This window comes from Dermacentor albipictus, chromosome 7, assembly GCF_038994185.2.
Source record: "Dermacentor albipictus isolate Rhodes 1998 colony chromosome 7, USDA_Dalb.pri_finalv2, whole genome shotgun sequence".
In the NCBI taxonomy this organism is placed as follows: domain Eukaryota; kingdom Metazoa; phylum Arthropoda; class Arachnida; order Ixodida; family Ixodidae; genus Dermacentor; species Dermacentor albipictus.
Genome location: NC_091827.1, coordinates 135,684,460 through 135,709,023, shown reverse-complemented (window position 1 = coordinate 135,709,023; position 24,564 = coordinate 135,684,460). Strand labels below are relative to the sequence as shown.

General features: G+C 47.6%; 1 protein-coding gene across 7 annotated transcripts in view; it reads left to right on the top strand.

The window, feature by feature from the left end:
• LOC135911547 (saccharopine dehydrogenase-like oxidoreductase) overlaps positions 1-24,564 on the top strand; it is a 420,598-nt gene that overhangs the window by 355,253 nt on the left and 40,781 nt on the right. The window lies entirely within an intron of this gene.

Here is a 24,564-nt window from a genome sequence, read left to right as displayed (position 1 = left end):
TGCCACAGTGCTCACAATCTTGCTTCTCTTTGTCCTCTAGTCAAGAATATAGTCTTTTTTGGTCTAATACGTCTAAGGATATTGCTACACGTGTGTGGTATGTGTTTGTTTAAATGAGACGCGAGGGTGCCATCACTCCAGAAAAGAGGAAGAACGAACTGGGCTTGCGCTATGAATCTAACCGGTCAACGCTGCAACCGTTGTTGTAAAATAACCTGTAAATAGTTGCTCGTCATACTGACTCGTCCTTCGCGTAACATTGTGGTGGAGGTGGAACGTTCCCCGTCCTCACCACGGAGCTCCGCAGCAGTTGCACCGTCGTCTTCTCAGCCGTAGCTGGGATGGACCCACCCCGTCACCATCCGCAATGTACATTACGGTTCCTAGTCCCCGGGATCCTGGGACATTCTCCGCCCAAAATGGTGTTGACGTCGACGACTGGCTCAACATATATGAGCGTGTTAGCCAAAGCCACCACTGGGACCCTACCATCATGCTTGCCAATGTGATCTTTTATCTGGACGGGAAACCGCGTGTCTGGTTTCACACCCATGAAGTCGAGCTTTCCAGCTGGGACATATTCAAAGAGAGGCTTCGCAACCTATTCGGCAACGCATCAGGTCGCCAACAGGCTGCACGAAAAGAGCTTGCCACCCGTGTCCAGTGGTCGACCAAATCATATGTCTCCTACATACAGGAAGTGCTCATGCTTCCCTCAAAAAAGCACCACATTAGAAGCAGTCCAAGTGGTTGCCAGTGCAGTTATTAGATCTCTCGGTGCTCATCCTGTGACCAGGAACGGCAGATGCACGTGTGTATAATTAAGGGACACGTACGGTATTCCGTCACGGTGGCCCCTAATACAGTATTTTGTGTATATTTCACTGCATAACACAGTTCTACTGCGTCAAAGCTGACTAAAGAGTTGGCACCATGGGCATTATGCCTGTTTCATCAATTTGGAACGACGATCTACGTCCTTCCACCATGGGAGCAGTGGCCACTGAAGCATTCCTGTCTTGCTGTCGATATTCAGGCGGCCTGAGTCAGTGCACTGCTGCCATGGAATGTTGCAAAGGTTCGGCAGTTCATCATCATCATCATCAGCCTGGCTATGCCCCCTGCAGCGCAAAGGCCTTTCCCATGCTTCTCCAACTACCCCAGTCATGTGCTAATTGTGGCCATGTTGTCCCTGCAAACTTCGTAATATCATCCGCCCACCTAACTTTCTGCCACACCCTGCTACCCTTCCCTTCTCTTGGAATCCAGTCCATAACCCTTAATGACCATCGGTTATCTTCCCTCCTCATTACATGTCCTGCCCATGCCCATTTCTTTTTTTTTTATTTCAACTAAGATGTCATTAACTCGCATTTGTTCCCTCACCCAATCTGCTCTTATCCCTTAAAGTTACGCCCATCATTCTTCTTTCCATAGCTTGTTGTATTGTCCTCAATTTAAGTAAAACCCTTTTCGTAAGCCTCCAGGTTTCTGCCCCATACATGAGTACTGGTAAGACATAGCTGTTATACACTTTACTTTTGAGGGATAATGGCAACCTGCTGTTCATGATCTGAAAATGCCTGCCAAACGCACCCCAGCCCATTCTTATTCTTCTGATTATTTCAGTCTCATGATCCGGATCCGCAGTCACTACCTGCCCTAAGTAGATGTATTCCCTACCACTTCTAGTGCCTCGCTACTGATCGTAAACTGCTGTTCTCTTCCGAGACTGTTAAACATTACTTAAGTTTACTGCAGATTAATTTTGAGACCCACCCTTCTGCTTTGCCTGACCAGGTCAGTGAGCATGCATTGCAATTGGTCCCCTTAGTTACTAAGCAAGGCACTATCATCAGCGAATCTCAAGTTACTGTCAGTCAAGAACTTTATTGAGGCCCTGAGGGGTCTAAGCCGTTGGAGATCGCACACGGCGAGCTCCTTGGGCCGAAACCGTAGGCGACGCCCAAGTCGGGACGGGAACATGGTGACGCTCCGCCAGTTCTTGGGCCCTCTGGGCGGCCTTGAATTGCAGTTTGAGGTCCGGGCTTTTGAGGGCTTCTTCCCATTTGGGCTCACTGGAGAGAGGGCCCTCTGGTAACGCGGTACATTGCCAAAGCATGTGCGAGAGTGAGCAGTAGGGTTCTGGGCAGTCTGGGCAATTTGCCGGGATTTCTGAATTGTAGTGGCTTAATAGGCCTCGTGACGGATACGAGTCCGTTTGCAGCATTCGAAACGCGGCCGCCTGCGCGCGCTCGAGTTTGGCGTGCGGGAGCGGGTATTTCATTCTGCCTTTCCGATAGTGTGAGGTGATTTCTTGGTATGTGAGTAGCGGGTCATTAAACTGAATGTCCAGCCCCTCGGAGGCCGTGGGACCGTCGCGGCGGGCAAGTTCTCTCGCACGGTCATGGGCCGTTTCATTGAGGTTGGGTTTTTGCGGGTGGATGTCTTTCCCCATGTGAGCGGGGAACCAGGAGAGGCACCGTTTGCACTCGTTTGAGCTCGCTAGTAATATATGAGCTACCTCTTTCGGTACATTGCCGCTTTCGTAAGCCCGAATTGCAGCACGCGAATCCGTGAGGACATGGGTAAATGTGGGGTCTGCCATGGCGATGGCTACGGCTATCTGTTCGGCTTTAGCGCTGGTGGTCGATTTAACCGATGCCGATGACCGTAACGTTCCGTTGCCGTCCACAACTGCTATCGCGAAAGTTGATGTATTGCCGTACTGGGCCGCGTCAACAAATGCGGTGGCTTCACGATCCGCGTCTGTGCGGTCGAGAATCGCGCGGGCGCGGGCCCGACGCCTACCCACGTTGTATAGTGGGTGGACGTTTCTGGGAAACGGTGAGACTCTGTAGTTGTCTCTAATTTCACTCGGTAGGGTAACAGCGTGCTCTAGATAGGGAGATGGGGAGACATTAGCTTCGCTTAGAAGTAGTCTACCGGCTTTGGACGAGGATAGGCGGAGTATTTGCGCCATAGTCTGAGCCTCGATCACTTCGTCGATGTTGTTGTGCATGCCTAGCTGATCAACCTTTGCTGTACTTGCTCTTTGTGGAATGCCCAAGACCTGTTTGATGCTCTTGCGCATGAGTGTGTTTAGTTTCGTCTTTTCTGTTTTCGTCCAATTGTGGGCAGAGGCGACGTAATTAATATGGCTCACAAGGAATGCGTGGTATACGCGCAAAAGGTTATCTTCGCAGAGACCCTTCCTGCGCCCTGAGACTCTGTGGATGAGTCTGATCATATTTTCGGTTTTGGCGGTTAAGTGTTTGATCGAGTGTGCGTGGCATCCGGTGGCTTCGATTAGGAGCCCAAGAATGCGTATGTGGTCGACTTGTGGAATCTGTTGGCCGTCTCTTGTATGTAGTGCGATCGGAAGTTCGTCTAGAGGAGTTAGGTATCGGACTCCTTGGCAAGACTTGCGATATAGTAAGAGTTCCGATTTCTTGGAAGATAGCTTCATTCCGGTCTCTAGTAGGTACTCCTCCGTGGCATCTAGGGCAGACTGTAATGCCTGCTCCATGTCTGCCAGGGAGCCTCCCGGGCTCCAGATGGTGATGTCATCTGCATATAGAGCGCAATTTACGTTCGGTATGTCTCGTAGTTTGTCTGCGAGTCCCTTCATCACTATGTTAAAGAGTAATGGAGAGATGACTGAGCCTTGCGGTGTTCCGACGGAACCCAGTGTGTAGCAGTCCGACTTAAGTTGTGAGACTCGCAGTCGGGCTTCTCTGTCCTTAAGGAAGGAGCGCACGTACTCCTGAAATCTCTGGCCGAGGCCGAGGCCTGCCACAGACTCCAATATGAAGCGGTGCGAGACGGTGTCGAATGCTCTCGTGATATCGAGGGCGAGGATGCCTCGAACGTCTCTTGTTTTAACGTCAAAGACCTGTCTTTTTAGGAGCAACATGACATCTTGCGTGGAAAGGTAGGGTCGAAACCCTACCATGTTGTGTGGGAGGAGTTCGTGTTCCTCAATGTAGCGTGACACTCGGTTTTGAATGACGTGCTCGGCTACTTTACCCACGCATGAGGTAAGAGAGATAGGGCGTAAATTGTCGAGGTTAAGTGGTTTGCCGGGTTTTGGGATAAGGACCACCGTGGCCGTGCGCCATTGCGTTGGTACCTCTCCTGTTTCCCACACGTGGTTGATGTCTTTAATGAGTAGTGTAATGGCCTGGTCGTCTAAGTTACGTAACATTCGGTTGGTTACCCCGTCGGGTCCTGAGGCTGACCTGCTGTTGAGGTTGTGTAGCGCCTCTCGAACTTCTGCTTCCGTGAAGGCAGCGTCTAGTTCGGGAGTGGTGTCGCACTTTATGTTCGGGTAATCGTTGGGGTGAGCATCGCCTAATGGAAGGTAACGTTTGGCGATTTCTGCCAGGAAGGACTCTTCCGTTCCCCCTTTCGCTTTATATAAGTGTAAAAGTCGGTCTAGCGCGTGGCTGTGATTGTCCTTTGTTTGGCTGTCGTCTAACATGCGTTTCAGGAGGTTCCACTTACCTCCGGTCCGCATGCGGCCGTCGACCGCCGAACATAGTTCCTGCCATTGGAGTCTTGTGAGCTCCGTACAGTATTGTTCGATATCTCGGTTGAGTATCGCGATGCGTTTGCGCAGACGTCTGTTGAGACGTTGTTTTCTCCATCGCGCAAGTATCGAGGCCTTGGCCTCGAGTAAGTGTGCGAGGTGAGGGTCAACCCTTGGGACCTCCAATTCCGTTTGTATGGTTTTCGTGGCTCTAGCTACGTCGCCCTTTATCGCAGAGAGGAGCTCTGCGAAGGAATCGTACGTGTTCGTGTCTTCCTTCCGTAACTGGTGGAAGCTATCCCAGTCTGTAAGGGTGAAAGACCGGGGTGGGGCCGCCGTGTTTGGTATTTCTGTGCGTGTGACGAAGTGATCGCTGCCCATGTTCTCTTGCGTATTCGTCCATGTGTAGTTTGCTACATTTCGGAGTAACGTGAGGTCCGGCGTAGTATCGCGTCGTGTCGACGTACCCAATCTGGTGGGGAACCTGTGGTCCGTCACCAGGGTGAGGGACAGGTCGTCGATAGCGCGCGAGCGGTTGTTGCCGCTAGGCTTGATTGTGGGGTAACCCCACGACGGGTGGGGGGCGTTGAAGTCCCCTGCGATAATGAGCGGTGAGTTTCGTGCCAATGATGTGGATTTAGTAAGGATCGCGTGGAAAGATTGTTTGTAGTGCGCAGGGGAGCTGTAGACGTTTAGTACAAAAATGCTTTGCTTTAGGAGTCGGTTAGGTACGAGCTCGATTAGGATCGCCTCGATGCGACTGTTTTTCGGAAGGACGTTATGAACGATATGCGCGAATTTTCTATTAACGAGCGTGGCGATGCCTCTCTTGGCGTCCCCTCCTTTTTGGGAGACGGGGCTGTACCCTGAGAGCGTGAGGGTTTCGCATAGGGTTTCTTGTAATAGTATTACGTGCGGCTTTTTGGGTTAAATTTTGAGGTACTGTTGCAGCGAGGATTTGCGTTTCGCGTAGCTAGCGCAATTCCACTGCCAAATTTCTAAGGTGTCCCGTGTCGTGTCAGCCATGATGGTTTTGCGGGGGATTTATTGGTGACGAGGGTTGCGTCGTCGTGTCCATCTGTTGTGGCTGACTAGCTTTGTTTTTAATTTTTATGGCGACTTTATTTTCGACCACCTCTACACGATTCGTTAGGATACGAATACTTTCTAGGTTCTCTCGCGTGAGGCGCAGAATTTCGCCTAGGGTGTCTTGCGGTGCATTACTCTCTTCTTCCGTCTCTGGGAGCGGAGGGGGCTTGCGTTTGGCTGTGCTAACTTTTACGTTGGTCTCCTGGGGTGGTGCTTGTTTGGGAGCTTTAAGGTTTTGAATCTCCTGTTTTGCGTCATTAAGCTGCGCTGTAAGCACTTGTATGGTGGCCCGGAGACCCGCTAGCTCCTGTCGTAGGGCTGTGACTATCTCGCTCTCATGCTCGGGCAATGAAGACCGCGTTACCTGTCTGGTAGATGAAACGTCCCGTTGCTGCTGCTGGTGATGTCTCCCTCGTACTCGGTCGGCCCACGTCAGTTCGGTGGGGCCGGACGTAGGGCGCCCCCTGGAGCAGGACCGGCTGTTGCGTCGTCCCCTGGAGCGGGAGCGGCTGCTGCGTAGGGCGCTGCGGCGCTCGGGTGTCGGAGTGACCGAGCGACTCCTTGTGGTCGCTACGGGAATACCCGAGGTGGCGGTCGAGTCACTGTGACTGGCGCCGCTTGGTCCTTGGGAGCGGCTACGGCCTCGTCGGTTGCGTCTGCGGCGGCGTCTTTGTCGAACGATGTAAGGGACCTGAAACTTGCGCTTGCAGTCCTTGTCGGCGGTGGGGTGCGGTCCGCCGCACAGGGTGCAGTGAGGGGAACACTGGTGATCTTCCGCTGGAGTTGTGATGCCACACTTCCGGCACCACGTCGTACTGGGGTTAGGGCAGACATCCGCGCGGTGACCGATGTTGCCACAGTTGTAGCAAACTTCTGTGTGTCTGCGAAAGAGTGTGCATCGAACAATGCTTGCTCCGCAGTAGATGTAATTTGGTACTTGCATTCCTTGGAAAAGGATTGTCACGGCTGTGGTGTTCTTGATTCTCTTCACCTCCAAGGCGTTGGGGTTGCGTTTCGTGACGATCAGTTCTCGGAGTTGGGAGTCGTTGAGCTCGAGGTCAATGCCTCGGACTACGCCTTTGCAGGTATCATCGGGTGGCGCCAGGTATACTGCGACCCGATACGTGGTATCTTTCATGCGAATTTGTTGCACCGTGGCGTATGCTCTTGCATTACGTTCGCTGGGGGTGCAGATGATGAAGATATTCTGAGTTACGTTGGGGCAGATGGAGTCTTCCGTGAGGTCTTGAGGAGCCAGGGCTGCCGCCATTGCCAGGGCTTGCTCAACCTGCACTGGTGTAGATTTGGCCACGTTAAGACCGTCTCGGGGTCTCACGATTATACGGAACGTGTCCCTCGGTAGCTGAGGGAGTCTCGAGGTAGCAACGAGGCGCTGGTATGCGCTGTTCGGTCCGGCGGTGCGATCGCCGTCCCTTCGTCTGCCACGAGTACTTGAACTTGCTCCTTGTGGTTGACTGGCCTTTACCTTGCGCGATTTGCGGTTATATGCCGCAATCCAGCCCGGGTCATTCGCATCTTCCGGCGATATCGTCACACCGGTGACGATTTCCATGGCGGCAATGACTGACTTGCGGTGTTAGGCCTAGGCCTACCCACCTTTGAACGACGAGGTTGAGAATTCGAATGCAGAAAATGTTGAGAAAGAATCCACCCACCGAAATAAATCCGATATCCACGGAATCCGTGTAACTTGCTGCTTTCGTTGGTACACAATTCACTTCGATTTAGCGTGAATAACCTCGTGAAATCATTGATGATATCGGGAGCCGATGTTTGCACGTCCGCACCAGTCGGCGCCCCACTACCCTCAAGTTACTAAGATATTTTTCATTAACTCTTATCCCCAATTCTTTCCAATCCAGGTCTCTAAATACGTCCTGTAAGCATGCTATGAATAGCATTGGAGAAATCGTATCTCCTTGCCCGACGCCTTTCTTTATTGGGATTTTGTTGCTTTATGGAGTACTATGGTGGCTGTGGAGCCACTATAGATACCTCTCAGTATTTTTACATATGGCTTGTCTACATCATGATTCTGTAATGCCTGCATGACTGCTGAAGTTTAGACTGAATCAAACGCTTTCTCATAATCAATGAAAGCTGTATATAAGGGTTGGTTGTATTCCACACATTTCTCTATCACCTGATTGATAGTGTGAATGTGGCGTATTGTTGAGTGCCCTTTGCGAAATCCTGCGATTACCTTAGTAAATACTTTGTAGGCAATGGACAGTAAGCTGATTAGTCTATAATTTTTCGTCTTTGGTGTCCCCTTTCTTATAGATTAAGATTATGGTGGCGTTCTTCCAAGATTCCAGTATGCTCGAGGCCATGAGGCATTGTGTATACAGGGTAGCCAGATTTTCTAATCTGCCCACCATCCTTCAACAAATCTCCTGTTACCTGATCCTCCCCAGCTGCCTTCCCCCTTTACATAGCTTCCAAGGCTTTCTTTACTTCTTCTGGCGTTATTAGTGGGATGTCGAATTCCTCTAGACTATTCTCTCTTCCATCAGCATCGTGGATGCCACTGGTACTGTGTAAATCTCTATAGAACTCCTCAGCCACTTGAACTATCTCACAAAGTCAGTGAGCATGCATTGCAATTGGTCCCCTGAGTTACTAAGCAAGGCAGTATCATCAGCGAATACTGCCCCAAGTTAGTAAGGTATTCTCCAGTAACTCTTATCCCCAATTCTTCCCAATACAGGTCTCTGAATACCTCCTGTAAACGTGCTATGAATAGCACGTTTACAAAGACCGTCAGCACAGCGGCGGTCCTCCGCCCTTTTCACCTGGACCTGGCCGTCCACACCCTCCCCAACAATCAACATGGCTGTAACAACCAGTAGCACCTATCACGTTTGGCAGTGGAACTGCCACGGATTCAAAAAGAAGAAGGCCAACCTTCACCAGGATGTTAATAACACGGCACAGCAAGAATCCTACAAACCTGATATCATAGCGCTATAAGAAGTCAACATGGAAGCCGGCCTGTTCTTTTACCGGGCTTTCCACTGCCGTAACAACTCCAAGAAAGTGGCTACGCTCGTTCGCCGAGAACAGGTGGCAGCGATCCACGACATCGAAACTTCTCCCCCCTCAGGCATCCCCCACGTTTTCGTGGTGATCATCTCGACACGCACGTCAGATCCCAGCCTATTCGTCCTCAACGTATACGTCGCCCAGCATGCAGACCCGAAGCTCGATACACTTTTTCACTCGGCCCTCAAAGTGAGCCGCAACTGCCCCTTGCTCATCGTTGGGGACTTTAACGCCGGTCATACTCTGTCGGGATACCTGGGCGACACCGGCAAGGGTAGACATCTAGCAGAAGCCACGCAAGAGTTGGGCCTCTTGCTAATCAATGATACTACCGCCCGCACCAGAATCGGCAGCCGAGGTCAGGTAGACACTAACCCGGACCTGACGTTCGTTGTCCACTCGCAAGACTACGCCTGGACGAACACCAGCGAAACTCTGGGAAGCGACCACTGCATCCTTCACACGGAAATTTATGCACGCGGCAAGCATCGGCGGAAGCATCGCTTCTTGGTTACAAACTGGGACAAATTCCGCGAGTCCAAAAGAGTGCGAGCCAGTGAGGGGTCCATCGCCAATATCTCATCCTGGACGAGCCAACGCCTGGGCGACGTGGAAGAGCATACGGAACATCTTGACTTGGAAGACGCCCCGGAAACCTCCAACGTCGACAGCAGGCTGCTCCATATGTGGCAGGCAAGATCGAGCATGCTCCGGCATTAGCAACAGCAGGGGAAAGATAACCAAGCCCTAAAAGAAAGAATCACTCGGCTCGACGCAGAGATCTCCGATCACGCGACCGTGGTCACCCGGCAGCAATGGTACCAAATATGTGATCGCATGAGGGGACGCCTCAGCGCAGCCCGGACGTGGCACCTCCTATGCCACCTCCTGGACCCGGAAACCACCAGGGCCGAAGGCAGCAGAAACATGACCAAGTTAATCTACAGGCATGCTCAGGACCCGGGGACGTTCCTGGCCGACATGCGACACAAGTACATCGGCCCGCAACTCAAGACACCGTTACCTGCGGCCTACCATGGCCGGCCGAACGCGTACATAGACGAAGACTTTACGTTCGCTGAGGTGTCGGCCGCCGCCTACAAGCTGCGGACGAACTTGGCGCCGGGTTCGGACCGCGTTACCAACAAGATCCTACGCAACCTCGACGAGGCCGCAGTGGAGCAGCTCACTGAGTTCATGAACGAATGCTGGAAGACGGGCGCCATCCCGGAAGAGTGGAAGACGTCAACGATCATCTTAATACCAAAACCAGGCAAACCACTCAATGCAGACAACCTCGGGCCGATTTCACTCACATCATGCATCGGCAAACTGATGGAGCACGTGGTCCTAGACCGTCTCAATGAACACGTGGAAAATGGGGACGAGTTCTCCCACTCTATGTTTGGTTTCAGGCCACACCTGTCCTCCCAAGATGTACTCCTTCAGTTAAAAAGGCAGGTGATTCAACCCAAAAGTCCGGCGGACGCTCGCCGATTCCAGTGCCTCCTGGGCCTCAACCTGAAGAAGGCCTTCGACAATGTCGCCCATGCAGCGGTGCTCGAGGGCCTGACCCAACTGGGTGTCGGAAACTGAGCATACCAATACGTCCCAAACTTTCTCACCGACCGGAAGTGCCGGATCAAAGTCGGCGGACATGAAACTGACATTATAGAGCTGGGGAGCTGAGGCACACCGCAGGGATCAGTCATCTCCCTTTTCTCTTTAACGCGGTGATGTGCGGGCTCCCGGAACTGCTGTGCTCTATCCCTGGGCTTCACCACAGCCTCTACGCTGACGACGTGACGTTATGAGCAGCGGCGGATGATCCACAAACTCTTCAAGAGATCATGCAACGCGGCATCGACGTCATACAAGCTTAGGAGGAGGCGACGGGCCTGACGTGCTCACCAGAAAAATTGGAATACCTCCTGAACAAGCCCGGCAGAAGTAGCTGTCCCAGGGGATTACCACGGAGAAGGCGCTTCCTTGAACTTAAGGTCGGAGAATCTACCATCCCGGAGCGCCCCAGTATCAAAATATTGGGGCTAGACTTTCAGAACATGCTGCGCTGCGGGCTCATGTTAAAGAAACTCCAGAGGGCGACCAACTACACACTACAGCTCATTCGCCGGGTGCCTAATCGGCACCACGGCATGGGCGAGGGTGATCTGCTTTGACTTGTGCAGGCATACATAACCAGCAGAACCATGTACTCGACACCATATGTCAAACTCGCAGCCACGGACTTAGCTAAATTAAACACAATGATCCGACAAAGCACAAAGGTAGCCTTGGGCCTTCCGGACCACGCGGCCTCCGCAAGGCTAGAGGCCCTAGGCATGCATAACACGATTGAGGAGCTCTTAGACGCTCACCATACAGCCCAAGTCCGTCGTCTCTCGCTAACCCCGGCTGGCTGCACAGTCCTCCGGAAGCTCAGTCTCGAGGCTATCCCCGAGGTTACAGAGTACATGACGATTCCGCGAAAGGTCAGGGGGCATATTTATGCCCCGCCTCTACCCTGCAACATGGACCCCCGAGTTCCATCAGGGCCGTCGGCAGGCCCGTAGTGAAGCCATTTGGCGACACTACGGCTCACAAGATGGAGTGGTCCACGCAGATGCAGCCAGACACCCTCGCAGCGACCTCATGACCGCGGTGGTAGTGGATAACAACGGAGGATTGATAGAACATACAACAATCACGGCTGGCCGAGTGGTGGAAGCGGAGGAAACCGCAATTGCCATGGCCATGCATGCGGAAGCGAATACCGTCATCAGCAACAGCAAGCAGGCCATCGGCAATTTCGTCCGTGGTAAAATTTCCAAACAGGCGTACCATGTCCTCACACGACATCCCCTAAGCGGCTTGAAAACCCTTGTGTGGGCCCCCGTTCACGCGGCTGTGCCCAGCAACGCGTCGGCTCACAGTTTGGCTAGAGACCTCGCGCGCCGAGCCTCGTCCGCGGATACGGACGGCGTGAATGAGGAGGAGAGACACGAGGAACCCTGCGAGACTTATTATGAAATAGCCCATCGGTATCGCTTGAGGCGTCGCGCGCTCCCACCATCGGCCAAGCAACTTGACAAAACGCAAGCGGTCGCGTTTCGGCGACTTCAGACAAACACATACCCACGACAGTGACAAAATCACAGGGGGCAAGGAAAGCGACAATTGTAGGCTCTGTTCAGAAACAGGAACGCTCACACACATTATGTGGGAATGCACCTCGCTCCTGTTCTCTCATTCCCCCCGTCAGCAGCAAGACTGACTGGACAGCCTGGCTCAGTTCCGGGGACGTCGACCGACAACTTGAACTGGTAGACTGGGCGGAAAAGGCCAAGCAGGCGCAGGGCCTTACTTGATCCCTCAGACACGACCCTCTTTACCCTTCCCCCTTTCAAAAAAGTTTATCACCACCTACAAAGACAAAGTCAGTAATGGTATTGCTGGCTTTGTCTCTTAGCGCATACATATGATTCTTGCTTATTCCTAGTTTCTTCTTCACTGCTTTTAGGCTTTCTCCGTTCTTGAGAGCATGTTTATTTATTTCACGAGTACTGCCGACCTCTCATATGGGGCCTTAGGCAGGAGTGGGTTATAACACAAAAACAGATTGGAAAACAAAGAGAAACAATTCTAGAAGCGCAACAGGAAAGTTTGCCAAAGCAAGTCCAATTTAGGTGCTAGGGAGAGCATGATTCATGCACAAGTACAAGTTTTCATTTTTTAATCAGATCCATCATCTCCTGCGATAGCTTACTGGTGTCCTGTCTAACGAAGCTACCACCGATTTCTATTGCACACTCCTTAATGATGCCCATAAGATTGTCGCTCATTGCTTCAACACTAAGGTCATCTTCCTGAGTTAAAGCCAAATACCTGTTCTGTAGCTTGATCTGGAATTCCTCTATTTTTCCTCTTAGCGCTAATTCATTGATCGGCTTCTTATGTACCAGCTTCTTCCGCTCCCTCCTCTAGTCTAGGCTAATTCGAGTTCCTACCATGCTATGGTCACTGCGGCGCACCTTGCCGAACACGTCCACATCCTGTATGATGCCAGGGTTAGCGCAGAGTATGAAGTCTATTTCATTTCCAGTCTCGCCATTCGGGATCCTCCACGTCCACTTTTGGCTATCCCGCGTTCGGAAGAAGGTATTTATTATCCGCATGTTATTCTGTTCTGCAAACTCTACTAATGACGATCCCCTGCTATTCCTAGAGCCTATGCCGTATTCCCCCACTGACTTGTCTCCAGCCTGCTTCTTGCCTATCCTGGCATTGAAGTTGCCCATCAGTATAGTGTATTTTGTGTTGACTTTGCCCACCGCCGACTCCACGTCTTCATAAAAGCTTTCGACTTCTTGGTCATCATGACTGGATGTAGGGGCATAGACCTGTACGACCTTTGATTTGTACCTCTTCATAAGTTTCACTGTTGAAGGATGGTAGACAGATTGTTCTAGAGAAACTGGCCACCCTGTATACGCAATGCCTCATGACCTCGAACGTACCGGAATCATGGAAGAACGCTAACATAATCCTAATCCATAAAAAAGCGGATGCCAAAGACTTGAAAAATTATAGACCGATCAGCTTACTGTCCGTTGCCTACAAACTATTTACTAAGGTAATCGCAAATAGAATCAGGAACACCTTAGACTTCTGTCAAGCAAAAGACCAGGCAGGATTCCGTAAAGGCTACTCAACAATAGATCATATTCACACTATCAATCAGGTGATGGAGAAATGTGTGGAATATAACAAACCCTTATATATAGCTTTCATTGATTACGAGAAAGCGTTTGATTCTGTCGAAACCTCAGCAGTCATGGAGGCATTACGGAATCAGGGTGTAGACGAGCCGTATGTAAAAATACTGAAAGATATCTATAGCGGCTCCACAGCCACCGTAGTCCTCCATGAAGCAAGGAACAAAATCCCAATAAAGAAAGGCGTCCGGCAGGGAGATACGATATCTCCAATGCTATTCACAGCGTGTTTGCAGGAGGTATTCAGAGACCTGGATTGGGAAGAATTGGGGATAAAAGTTAATGGAGAATACCTTAGTAACTTGCGATTCGCTGATGATATTGCCTTGCTTAGTAACTCAGGGGACCAATTGCAATGCATGCTCAATGACCTGGAGAGGCAAAGCAGAAGAGCAAAGAGTCTAAAAATTAATCTGCAGAAAACTAAAGTAATGCTTAACAGTCTCGGAAGAGAACAGCAATTTACAATAGGCAGCGAGGCACTGGAAGTCGTGAGGGAATACATCTACTTAGGGCAGGTAATGACGGCGGATCCGGATCATGAGACGGAAATAATCAGAAGAATAAGAATGGGCTGAGGTGCGTTTGGCAGGCATTCTCAGATCATGAACAGCAGGTTGCCATTATCCCTCAAGAGAAAAGTATATAATAGCTGTGTCTTACCAGTACTCACCTACAGGGCAGAAACCTGGAGGCTTACGAAAAGGGTTCTACTCAAATTGAGGACGACGCAACGAGCTATGGAAAGAAGAATGATAGGTGTAACTATAAGGCAAAAGAAAAGAGCAGATTGGGTGAGGGAACAAACGCGAGTTAACAACATCTTAGTTGAAATCAAGAAAAAGAAATGGGCATGGGCAGGACATGTAATGAAGAGGGAAGATAACTGATGGTCATTAAGGGTTACGGAATGGATTCCAAGGGAAGGGAAGCGTAGCAGAGGGCGGCAGAAAGTTAGGTGGGCGGATGAGATTAAGAAGTTTGCAGGGACGACATGGCCACAATTAGTACATGACCGGGGTTGTTGGAGAAGTATGGGAGAGGCCTTTGCCCTGCAGTGGGCGCAGCCAGGCTGATGATGATGATGATAAGTTTCACAAGACCTGCCACCTTCTCGTTAATGCTATAGAATTCCTGTATGTTACCAGCTATATCCTTATTAATCAGGAATCCAACTCCTAGTTCTCATCCCTCCGCTAAGCCCCGGTAGCACAGGACGTGCCCGCTTTTTAGCACTGTACCCGCTTCATTTGTCCTCTTAACCTCACTGAGCCCTATTATATCCCATTTACTGCCCTCTAATTCCTCCAATAGCACTGCTAGACTCGCCTCACTAGATGATGTTCTAGCGTTAAAGATTGCCAGGTTCCAATGGCGGTCTGTCTGGAACCAGAAATTCTTAGCACCCTCGTCTGCGTCGCAAGTCTGACCGCCGCCGTGGTCAGTTGCTTCGCAGCTGCTGGGGACTGAGGGCTGGGGTTTGATCGTTGTATTCATATAGGAGGTTGTGGCCAAGTACTGCACCAGGGGGGCCAATCCTGCTCTCGTGAGGGAGTGCGTTACCGGTTCTGGTCACTGGGATCAGGCCGCACTCCAGGCCTGGTTATGCAATTTTATCAACACGCAGATTTTTTTTTTAATCCGGTGGAAAATTGCTCGGCGTCTTGCACATGAGGCGGATGCTCTACCTCTACGTCACCACTGCAGTTACTACACTGTTATCAGGAGATCACAGTTTGGCAATGCTTCGTTTACATGCGACTGATTGCCAATAACGATTCGTGGTAAACCTTTCCAACATTGCATTTTTTTCGCCCGACGTGACATAGATAATGTTATTTAACGGCTTTCGTCTGGCTGACATGCAGTCATGATGGCAGAGACCACAATGTCCGAGACCTTCTCAGAATGGCGGCATGCCGCAGTAGTTCGCATGGTTTATGTTCCGGCCATCTAAAATGCTTAGATCTTTTATGCAGAATACGGTCGTGTCCCGCTGGTAGTAGTAAAATAAATCACAAGGTCTCAAATAAAAAATGCCAGCTGTGCTTGCAGTTTCAAAATGACAGGTGATCGGAACTGGGCACTGTTCTGAAAGAACTGTATGATGCTGCATTTCGTTTTTCACACGCAACAGTGGGAACTCTTTGCTGTCTAGTGTCAACTCCCGGGACCAGCTCAGTCTGGTTGTAAGAGCGCGTTGTGCAGGCACGTCTCATGAGGTCCTCGACTGAGGACTCCACCCACGCCCAGGACCTGTCGAGGGACCGTGTGGTTCCTATATATATTAATTTTTGTATTTGTTTATGTAGGATATTATTTGTTTTAATAAATTTTGTTTTTCTCTCTCTCTTGAGATGGACATTTCTAACGGTAATTTGAGAATGCACTGGGAACAAATATGACACTGAAAGTCTAGTTTTCGGACCAAAGTGCTGCCGAATTGTAACTGCTGATGCCAGCTTTAGAGCGGTCACTTTTGGAGTGTTTTCAAGACGGAGTCCATATATAACGAACTATACTGATACAACAACCACTTTTCGTGGAACTATCGAGTTCGTTATAAATGGGTTCAGCTGTATTCTGGTGCCTGTAGGAAGCACACCTTGTTTAATTCATTAAACTGATGAAAACTAGAACGGAAATGTTGAAGCACTGTGTTTGGAACTTTGCAGCTCTCTATGATCTAATCTGACAACTGATACAATGGGTGTAAAAGCCCTTCATTATGCATCACATCGTACAACCATTCTGTTATACTGCTGTCACATGGCAAATTTAATGTCACTTCTAAGAAATGACATTTTTTGATATTAATGTCATTATCACTCCGTGCTGTCACACCTGTGTGCTGTCACACAGCAAAGATTAAATCATTTGAAAACGACAACAATGACGACAGTCAGTAAAAAGAGGCATAAGTAGCATTATGTCTGCTTGTGTCTAAATATTATTATTATTATTTTGCAGTAGTACTTAAAGGGCCCCGAAACGGTACGGACAAATTTTGCAGATGCGTAGGGTACAGCTAAAGTTAATCGTTCGTACCACAATTTGTGCGAAGCGTCTCATATTAAGAGCTATAGAGGGTGACAAGTTACCATCCTCTGTAGACATGCATTTTCTCCTCAACTTGTTCGCCCAGTGATCAGAGCTAAGCTCCGCCTTCACTGGCTCTGCATCATGATGGCATGTCATGTCGTTGCCTTCCGGTTCTCCAGGAGTGAGCGTGCGAACCTCTCCAAACTCTCTGCCAGCTGCTTGGCAGTCGACCCCAAGCGAGAGGTATCGAAGTAACGTGCGTTGTGAGCATTCTGTCGCAGCACCGAACGTGTCTGGTATTCTGGTAACCACAGGCGAGCTGGGCGTTTTGACGAATGGGTGGAGGCATAAACTCTAGCTGATGAAGGAACTATAGCATAGACGTACGTTAGTGGCCTGATTGGTCTGCACGGTCCAGCCACCTGTTGGCGCAGAACTTAACCAGCCGAACAAAGTGTTAATATTGCTCTAACCAAGTGCAAAACATTTTAAACATTTACAAACATGTGTTAACGATTACACTTCTGCGAAAAATTTACACCAGCAGCAAAGAAGAATACATTTCGTTACTGATACTGTGTGTGGTTAAGCTCTGTGCCATCATGTGGCTGCATCGGGCGACCATTCACATTAGTGCTTCTGCTCATAATGTGAAACAGCATGGTCAAACGGCCAGGCCCTGTCTCCTTGCGCTTGCATTTACCCAAATTTCAGACTCGCGAAGCGCTATTGTGGTAGTAATCCTCCAGCGTAATGTGACTGCCGCAAACGCGCAAACCCTGGCGCCGATCAGATAGCGACGGTCCGGTGCATTGCAGCTAGTCCACTCGTCTGCTGCCTTGCAGAGGGACACAATGTCGCAGCTTGACATATTTCCAGTCACTACATTTGCAGCCCACAACGCAACAAAGTCGAATCATGGTGCCCGCAAAAAGACTGAGACCGACTTTGACTGCGGAGCTCTCGTCAAAATCGAGCATGTTGTAACACAAGCAGACAATGCTTGGTGTGTGCCGGAAGTGCTTAAGTGTAGTGAGAAATTGTTCTTGTGCATTCTCTTTCTGTTACTTTCTTTTTATAGAAACAAATGAACTAACATTCCAACTATTATGAACAACATTTCTTCACCATAAAGTTGGAAAAATTATTGATGAAGCGCCCTGGGCAACCAATCAGATAGCCCACCCTACTAACGTCATTGGGGTAAATTACATCAAATGGGTAGCTTGAAATTCAGCCAAGCAGTCTGCTGTGATCGGCAGAGACGTACATTTTTTTAAAACTCTATAATAAATTACATGCTTTATGTGGAGCACTTCGATGCATCAATTAATGATCAGAAGGACCTACTCTAACGACTCAGTACATTAGTACAAAATCGTCAAAATTTTTTCAGGGTCCTTTTAATTGCTTTGGAATATGTCGACACAGCCAACACAAGTCCAGTCAAGCTGAAAGTCAGGCAGGCCACATGGCATAGCGTGCAGCAAATGCAGTGGCTGTGTCTGATGTGGAGGCACGGAAACCACAGTTGTGTGTAATTGCTGCTCTCATGTAAGTTTGAACCAAGCACCACAGTGAGGAAAGATGTGGCCATGGACGGTACGAACAACAACAAACTTGGCAAGCACTGTCACCAAAGACTGCTGTCTACTCAATGGATTGAGAGTAGCTTTGTGTAATTATGCATTGTAATGTAGTTTAATGTCAGTAATGTGATAATTATATAGCAACAGTGACAGAAGATAAAATCCTTTTTGTTGAGCAATGAAGAAATGTTTAGTCGAAACCCGCAACAAGGAAATCACCAGGGAAAGCAAAAAGATTAGCTCTCGCAGGAATTTCATTGGCACAAGAAGTCTGGGAAATCGCTTGCAACACAAATACCTATTGCCAAAAGTTGGTAAGCTTACTTTGCCAAGCCTTGCCGCAACTTGCAACACAAATATCTATTGCCAAAAGTTGGTGAGCTTACTTTGCCAAGCCTTGCCTTGCAGCAACTTGACAGCTCTACCTTTACACTGCAAGAAGCAGTCCAATGCCACATTGCTATCGAAAAAGGAACGCATTGTGTCGAAGGTGTCTAACACATCCTGTGGATTCATCTTCTTCTCGTGATGTTTTGGTCCTTGGTGGTCCTTGGCATCATCAGCTCCACACACGTTACTTACGATGGCCTCGTCGGTCGTCTCCTCGTGAAGAAAGTGTCATGCCGGTTGGGCTAGTTGGGAACTCGCCAGTTGTTGAGGGGTGTTTTCAAGTGTATGCATGCAAGGGCTTGTGCGTTAATGTAGGAGTGCAAAATTGTGCCCAATTAATTCAATATGAAAGCATCTTCATCCACATGAACAAACTCGTGGGCGCAGAGGCCATCTGGAATTTTGTTTTCCATGGTGCAAAGTTCGCCCCATGCGTTCGTCATCGATGGCGGCACTGTACCGATAGCATGTATGAATCAATCAATCAATGAACCTTTATTTTGCATTCATTCATTTACAAAAAATGAACACTGGGACAAAAACTAAAAGCTGCTTTTTTGCAGCTTGACGAGGTTCTTGCTCGTATGCATGACAACGGGGACATAAAAAAAAAGATAAAGTGTACACTTTAGTGTATGCAATGTACAAATGTATAAGTGAGAATTTGTAAGGCGAAATGTACAGTCAGTGATACAAAGCAGTGTGTTTAGTCAGTACAAGTGACATATATGAATCTGCAGTATATAACAGATATACATAATTATTTCTAATTGCTGAAAAATTTATCATATAACATTCTCTTAACATACGAAAACATAGTTGGCAAATAAAGGTGTGTACAAATGTCTTACAGGTTACATCTTATATGCAAAAATGTCATCAAAGCATAAAACCACTTAACGAAGGCAAGTAGTGACTTCCCCTAGTCAAAGAAACATTTAAAAATAATTACTCAGTTTGAATTAGGAAGTCTCGTATTGTTTTCCTAGTAATGTCAGTTACCTCGACACCGTTTTCATGAAAGTCATTTAATAAGAATGGGACGTGAGTCGATAAACAATTTGATCTATGATTTATACGGGAGAGTGGTAGCAGCCATCTTTCTTTTCCTAATGTTATAGTATGTATCTGTTGGTTCTGTTAGGTTGCACAACCCGAAGAACGCTTCATTGTTATACTTAAAGTACCTCTGGTATTTTAGGGCAAGGTTAACTTCATATAAACTTGCTAGACAAATGATATTGAACTTCGAAAATAGTTCAAATGTATGTGCATCGAATGGCGCATTTTCGATATGACAGCCTTTTTTTGTGGCAGTAATAATTTACTGATGTTTTGCTTTGAAATGGTACCCCATACAAGATGGCAATACATTAAATGAGATGAGAATAGTGCATTATAAAGAATCAGCTTAACTTTAGATGGTATCGTCTCACGGAGTCTACAAAGCATGCCACAAGCTTTGGCTAAATGGGATGCAATATATTCCACATGTTAATTAAAATTTTGATTAAATATAACACCCAAAGTTGTGATCTTAGGAACAAGTTCAATTACTTCAGAGCCAACCTGCAGCAGTATGTCTTCACTCAGATGTTTTTGTGAAGGTGCAGAAATAACAGCTTTTGTTTTTGTTGTATTTAATTTGAGAGCGTTGACCTTGCTCCATTTGGCCAATTGTTTCAGTGCGACATTGGCCAACAACAAGAGAGCGCCGATATTACGACACTGAAAAAAAAAATGGCTGGTGTCATCTGCATAAGTGATGAAGTTCGAGTCATTAGAAATGTTGACAATGTTGTTAATATATATAGTAAACAATACTGGCCCTAGTGTACTTCCTTGGGAATTGCCCTGTGTAATTTCTTGGAGACGTGAGTCTTCTGATAAAATTGAAACGAGTTGTTTTCTGTGGTTAAGATAAGATTGTAAAAGTTTGAGGAAATTGCCCCGAAACCCATAATGTTCTAGTTTAGTGAGCAAAGTCTGATGAATTAGCCTATCAAATGCTTTAGAGTAGTCTACGAAAATTCCTAGCGTTAGTTCCTTATGTTCAAAACGATATAAAATGAACACTTTTTGGGTTAGAAGAGCCAATTTAGTTGACATTCCCGTACGGAACCCAAATTGTTTATTTGATATGATGAAATGTTTATCACAAGATTACTTTAATATTCTACAAATAACTTTTTCTAGTCCCTTGGATAGGACAGGCAGCGCTGAGACTGGCCTGTAATTCGACAGCATATTTTTGTCGCCGGACTTGAATAAGACTAACTTTCGCATGTTGCATTTTTTCAGGAAAAATTCCAGTTGACAGTGATAGGTTAAAAATATGAGTAAGTACTGGTAGCAAGAGATCAAGCACAAACTTAAGTCTTATTTGAAGCCTGTTCGCATCATGGGACTTACTATTTTTTAATGACATGAATATAGTGTAAACTTGATGTGGATCTGTAGGTTTAAGAAAAGCTGTATGTGCATTGCATGTGCCCAAATAGTTGGTTACTGCTGTGTCGTGAATACTTTTTTCCAGACTGGTGAAATAATGATTAAACACATTTGCTAATTCTTTGCCTCTTAGCGTTCTATCCTCAACTACAAGTTTAAAGTCAACACTATTGTGGACATAGGAATACAGAAGCTTTTTAATTTCGTGCCATAATAGACTGTTCCGATTACTCACCTCTTGAAATAGGTTCTCGTAATACTGCTTTTTTGCATTTTGTGCAAATTTTGTAACATAGTTGCAGTATTTCCTAAAGCCTGCAAGTTCATCAGGGTTCATTGTTCTGACAGACTTATGATACAGTGAATCCTTCTCAAGGATCATCCTAAGGCATTCATCATTAAACCACAGTTTCCGTTTTCTAGTTGACTTCTTTACTCTCCTATATTTAAAGGAGTTGTCATACGCTTCCTTAAGGGAGCGCATGAGTTTATCATATGCATCATCAGCATTCTGACATAGAAGCACCAAACTCCAATCAATATTAATTTTTTACCAGAATGTGTTTAGTGTTTTGTAATTAATTTCCTAGAAAACAAATGACTGAGACTGATGCACTGGTCTTGAAGCCTGATGAAGCTTACAGAACACGTATATCGGCAAATGATTGCTCATATCAGCCATAATCACTCCCGATTTGGTGATATCTTCAGAGCGGTTTGTGATGAATAGATCAAGTAGTGTTTCAGATGCATGACTTACACACGTAAGTTCTGTAATAATATTCCTGCAGTAAAAAGAGTGCAGGAGTAGTTGTAGTTCTTGGGACTGCGAAGTACTTTGTAAAAGATTAATGTTGAAATCACCACCAACGGAAAGGTTCATGTCGTTTAGACACACGAAACTGAGAATCCTTTAAAAAAAAAAAGTAAAGTTATCAATCTTTTCATCAGGTAGGCAATATACAACCACAAAAAATTTTTTTTTTTACTGCAAGCTTAAAACGTCATAATCTCGAGTTGAGAAATCGGGGCTCAAGGTGCAAGAAAACTAATTCGATACTAACCGCAGCCCGCCGCCTCCGTGACGGGAAGACCTGTTTAAGAAAAAATATTGATATCCAGGCAGGTGAAGTACATCACTCTCTCGCTTGTACCAAGTCTCAGTTAGCATGATCACATTAAATTGAAAACATTTGCTTAAAAACATGGAAAGCTCATCGCACTTGTTCTTTTCAGATTGCACATTCAAATGCAAGAACTTCAAGTAGTTGCAGTCGTGCGGCACTACAATGTCACCGGGTGTATCCATTTATAAACAAAATATAAGATTAACGCGAACAAAAACACTAGCTAACGGTGGTGGCACATTGCATTTTTTTCCAAGTCTGATTCACACAAAATACGCAGGACACGTGATGTGTCTGTCTGACGTGCGAAAATCTTTCCATTCTTAGCCCATGCGAAACGCCAGTTTACTTCTTTTTTTCTAGTAATGGCCATGCCTAGCAGCTTCTTGAGCTGCGGGCAGAGGTACTCATTTATGTAGACGGACTGGTTAGTAGGAAATCTGACCTTATTTGTAGTGAGCCTGTGCTTCCTGGTCTTATTAAGGACTGCATCGCGTTTAGGCCTGCTGTGGAAAACCACCACTATGTTGTGATCAGAGTCAGAATTTAGTGCTGGAATTCAGTGGCAGACTTCAATGAACTCTTTTTTCATGATCTCTGCGACAACCTCGCCAACTTTTCCAAGTATGCTTACGAGGCTCTCGGACCTCTCCTGCGGAATTCCCTTCACTTCAGTATTTTTGTTTTTGGAATACTGAACTTGTACCACAATTTTCATGGCATTTTCCTGCACTTTCCTTTTCAACGCCTCAATTTCTTGCTTTAGCACCGGTTGTGTTTCTTTCAGTGCCACATTCTTGTTTCTTACTTCACTGAATTCTTTCTTTAGAGCCTCAAATTCTTTGTTTATAAAGTCCATGCTGTTCTTCAGCTCTCTTAATTCTTTGCGAAATTCGCGCTTCAGGTCAGGAATTTTAGTGGTCATAATGCAAACGTCAAAATCAGGGCAGAAAATAGTCAACACAACGAGGCAGCAGAGGCAGCAAGGTACTTAGCAAGGCACTTTGAAGAGAATCAGAAAAATTGAAAAGAATCCGGAAAACAAAAGGTGCACTCGAAATTACTAGTGCACCTTGGGGCAAATCCAGTGCCACTGGATCAATGCACCATGCCTGCCAAGTGGAAATGAAGCTGGTAGGTTTAAAATGATTTGCAATCACAGCCAGGCAGGTTTCACTGCACCATTTCCAAGCATTTCCCATTGCCACCATTAGGGCCCAGGATCAGACCTCTCAAATCCTGACAGTCCAGAGGGCTCGCGAGAGGGCCGTCAGGTTTCACCTGATGGTCCCCGAGTGGGCCTAGCTAGGTGACATGGAGTTCGCTTACGTCTGTAGTGGACCAAATTGTTGTGTCGGCAGCGGCAGGCAAGCGGGGGGCCCCGACCAGCGAACGCGCAGCTAACGCCGGCGCAGTGAAGGAGACTCGGAGCGAACTGCTCCCGATGAAAACCGGAACGAAGACTCGGCCGAGCCACGGCCGTTTATTGCTAATAAAGGCTTCACACGCCAGATGACACCTCCCGATTGGTCCAATGCTCGTCACATGACAGAAGGGGAGTGCACCATCTAGCTAAACAACTACAAAACATACATGTGCGATGACACATAGATCTGACAGGGGGCGACACTATACTACATCCTCCCCCCCCCCCTTGAAACAAAGTAAACCTACAGTGAAACGCGCACATAAGACGCGCACTTAAGTCCAAAGGCGATTCCAGTTCATTCCCCCCCACGTTCACACACGCGCACCAGTTGCCCACAAAGCACGCACTTAAGTCCACAACAAATTCAATTCGTCCCGGTCCAAGTTCACATACACGCGCACCAGTCTTGGGCACCAAAACACAGGCAGTCACTCAAACAAAGTTCAACAAGGAACACATTTTACCTGTGTGAACGAAAAATAACTGCCTCCTAAATGTCACAACGAGGCCCCTAGCCGTGGCATTTCAAAGACGGCAAAACGCTCTACATTCAAGAAACATAATCGTCAAGCCACGGAAGCCATTTTTTGACACGATGAGGACGCGTGCGTAGCTCAGAAGAACTTTGGGGGTTGCGACGCATTTCGGTCGACTTTAAAGACCCAGTCGTCCCACTACTATTTCCCTCCCCCTGGTTGGAAAACTGAATGTGGTTGTCGCTCAAAGCTGGAGAGGGTTGCCCAGGAAGCTCCTCTCGACGTCCCAACAAGTCCTGGGAGGCTACCGATTCCCCCACGGAATCAGAGACGACTGCTGACTGCGTAGACTCGGAAGTGATACAGTCAGACAAGCTACTTAACTGATGCTTATGAGAAGACGATGTCACTACAGACGAGTCATCAGAATGAATATCCAGGTTTGAATACAAGTACAAAAAATTTTTATCACTTGTACACAATGTACTACCGGCTGGATCCTTCATCACTAGGGTTAACTTAGACACATGCCACGTCTTCCCATCACTGAGTAGAAAAGTAGATGGTCCTATCTGGGCCTTGACTTTACGAGGTTTACT